Consider the following 3,459-nt stretch of genomic DNA (forward strand, 5'->3'; position numbering starts at 1 on the left):
AGCTGCCCCTTCTAATGATGAATTACAAACTCAGGTTAATAAATATTTTATCAATTACTTGGTTTGTTTCTTTTATGATTAACTTGTTAGGTATCATTTTTTTTTAATACTTTCATTTGTTAAAATCTTCATTGATATCACAAGTCAATGATATGAAAGAAATGATAGCATTCATGTTGCAAAATTATCAAGGTCAATTGCCTTCAAAGTTTGCAGCATTTCAACCCTCGGTAATAATTACTAAATTTATTTGTATGATTTTTTTTTAAATATATAACCAACTAACTATTATGTTATATTGTAGGTATCTGATCAAGGAAGCGTGCCAAACGATGAATATAATGAAGTTGAAGAAAATTAGACATGTATGAACAATTAAGTATGTCTGGATTGATATCTGTTGTCAATCATGAACCTTTCTCAACTTTCTTTTCTTTTTTCTTCTGTTTGGATAAAAGGAGAATCAAGCAGCTCATAGAGGACTTATGAAGAATAAGCTTTTCTTCCTTTTCTTTTTCCTGTTTTCTCTGTTAATGAACAATCTGAATACTATCAATTTCTGAATTCTGTTTCAAACATTTTTTTTCTCAATTTTGGTGCTGTTTTTATTCTTATTTCTATTTTGTTTCATTGTGTTACTGTGCTGTACATAAATCTGAATATCTGTGTTGTTTAGGAGCCTTTCTTACTCACACATTGAGGACAATGTGCCTCTTAAGTGTGGGGTGAGAAGGTATAGATTTAAATACTTGTTTTTACTCTAATATGCATCTGATAGTATGTTTTTTTTTTTTGTAGTTAAAATAGGACTAAAATTTTTTTCAGTTTCTTTTCTTAGTTGCTTTTAGCATTGTTTCAGTTTCTAAATACTTACTTCTAGTTTGTAAATACTTAGTTTTTGATGCTTTCATAATCTGTTTTAGGCAGTAGACTAGGCTTTATTCATAGTTGCTTGTATAATTTTTCTCTTTGATCCTATTTCACTCATTAGACTCTTTAAGTTTTGTTTCAGTTTCATTTTCATGCACTAGGTTCGGTTTCATTTTCATTGTTTTAGGTAAATTCTCATTTTCAAGTTCTGTTTTAACTGTTTACATTTGCATTTGTTTCAGAATTCTTTCTTCAACTCTGACTCACTTTCTTTTTCTCCCTTTTCTGTTTGCAGTCTTTTATGTGTCCTTCAGGAATTAATGACTTTCCTATGACAACTATTGACCATATCAAGGTACGTTCATGTGAAGTTATAGGTGGGAGTTTTTTATTCAGTTCCGTGAAGTTTTTTAAATTTCTTTGCTCACCCATTTCTGCTTTCATATAAACGCAACAAAACACACTGTGATGGGGTAATGTTGTACACTAAGGAGCACATATTCATATTGTCCACTTGTCTGATTCAAGTGCTTCCTTAGATCTGATTAAGGTACTCTATCATTGAGTTGCTTGGTTAAAATTAAATATGAAGTATACCAATTGACTAGATTGCTAATATTATACATTTATAATGTACAGGAAGCAAAAAGTCGAGGTGATAGCATAAACGTTGAGACTTGTCCTCACTACCTGGCTTTCACCTCTAAAGAGATACCAAATGGAGGTACTCGTTTTAAGTGTTCCCCACCCATTCGTGATGCACAAAACAAAGACAAATTATGGGAGGCTGTATTGGTATGCTTCCTCTCCATAAATACCTAGTATTGTCTCACTTTAATCATTTATGATCTCATCGTTTTTTTTTTTTTTTGTTTGTTTTACTCTGCATTCCATGAGCGAACCAAGCATATTGAGCTGGATTGCCACGTGGTCCGTGAGAAGATTCAAGCGAAGTTTTTACATCTTCTCCCCATTCGATCGGAAAAACAGCTTGCGGATGTGTTCACTAAATTTCCTCACCAAACTCATTTTAGATCTATCATCCCCAAGCTTGGATTAGTGAGTATCCACCATCTAGCTTGAGGGGAGCGTATTAATGTTTCTGTTATTGGGTTTAATGCTCCTAAGAGCTATTTTGTCTTTTAGTGTTTTAAATTAGGGGTTATTTGTTTTCAGTTAGAGATTCTAACTGTTAGGATTGTGCTCATCGGAGCCCTATATATAAGGTTTCCAGTGTGTGGTTTCGTGTAACTCAGAATAAACAATAATACAGTTTTTCTTTTCGTTCAATGACAGAGATATTGAGAGTTTTTCTTACCTCCGCTTCTTCAGTTACCATCTGACTCTCTTCCGGTCCACTGTCGCCGCTGCAAGCTTCATCGGAGGTGTCTCCCGCGTTCGCCCTCTTTCTCTTCTCACTCTTCCCAGCCACTCGTGATGCAAAGGTTCACCTACTTTCTGATTGGAGGAAGCTTCTAGTGAAGCTTTGGTCTTTCGACACTAGCAGAAAATATATTTTTTATAGCAATTTTTTATACCTGTTAAAATTCACCAGGTATAAAAAGTGACGCAATGGTAATTTCGTAAATAAAAGAAATTTTTCTACATAAGTTATAATAAAATCAGGTATAAAAAATAATGTATTAGCAAAATTGTAAATAATCCAAATACGTTTATACCGGTTGCATTGAGAATAGGTATAGAAAATCCTTTATTTTATACCTGTTAATCTTCAAGAGGTATGAATTACTTTAGTCTTTTTCCCTCCCGCACAGCTTACAGCTCGCAGCTCTTCTTTTTCGTTCTCCCTCTCTTGTTCTCCCTCCTTCCTGTTGGTTCCACAACAGATATAAAAGAATTTCACTTTTACACCTAACATTCTGATAACCGGTATAAAAAAAATAAGACTTTTTATACCTGTTGTGCTTTAACAGGTATAAAAGTGACGTTTTGTTTTTTAATATTTGATTTATTTGTACTACTATCGTACATAAAATTCAATTCCATAATACAATCTAAATAATCAATAACAAGCAAAATAATCAATGTTGTTTCTATTAATACATTAAAATATAATACTTCCTTAACAAAGTTTCTAAATATATATATTGGTGTCTTACAATAAATAACGTTTTTCTTTTTAAAACAATTAGTCTAATTTTAAAAAAAAATAATAATTTTTTAATAAAATATTTCAAAAAAGATTTTAAAATATATAAAATATCGGTTTTATTATATACAAACTCGTGCTATATGTTTCCTAAAAAATGGAAAGCAAAAAGGAAACTTGAATAGAAGTAAAGATAGACCATATGTTACATTTATAAATCAAACAAGAAATGATCATTACAGGGCTCACTTGTTTTCCTCAGCAATATGCTTCTGTGCTTTTCTCACTTGGTCCTACAAGAAATATGGTATTATTAAAATATATCACTAAATGCATTAGCAAATTGAAGGACGAGATATAAAAAACAATAGTGAAACGGGAAAAAAGAAAAATGCCTGCAAATATATTCTACATATATATAATACCTGAAGTCGGGCTATCTTTGTTTTGATGTCAGCTTTCTTGGCAGCAGGAATTGA

The 3,459-nt window shown here is 31.8% G+C and overlaps 1 long non-coding RNA gene across 2 annotated transcripts; it reads right to left on the bottom strand.

Annotated features, from left to right (window-relative positions):
• Window positions 1–7: 7 nt before the first annotated feature.
• Window positions 8–3,459, bottom strand: LOC106754283. Of its 2 annotated transcripts, none has more exons than XR_001375291.2 (5): window positions 3,406–3,459; window positions 3,221–3,273; window positions 2,593–2,699; window positions 2,189–2,328; window positions 8–527 (listed from the first exon to the last, which is right to left on the bottom strand). It is a non-coding gene; the product is annotated as an uncharacterized LOC106754283 (long non-coding RNA). The 2 variants fall into 2 exon arrangements; XR_001375290.2 differs by having other exon boundaries at window positions 2,189–2,408.

This window comes from Vigna radiata, unplaced genomic scaffold (genome assembly GCF_000741045.1).
Source record: "Vigna radiata var. radiata cultivar VC1973A unplaced genomic scaffold, Vradiata_ver6 scaffold_1030, whole genome shotgun sequence".
Lineage (NCBI taxonomy): Eukaryota > Viridiplantae > Streptophyta > Magnoliopsida > Fabales > Fabaceae > Vigna > Vigna radiata.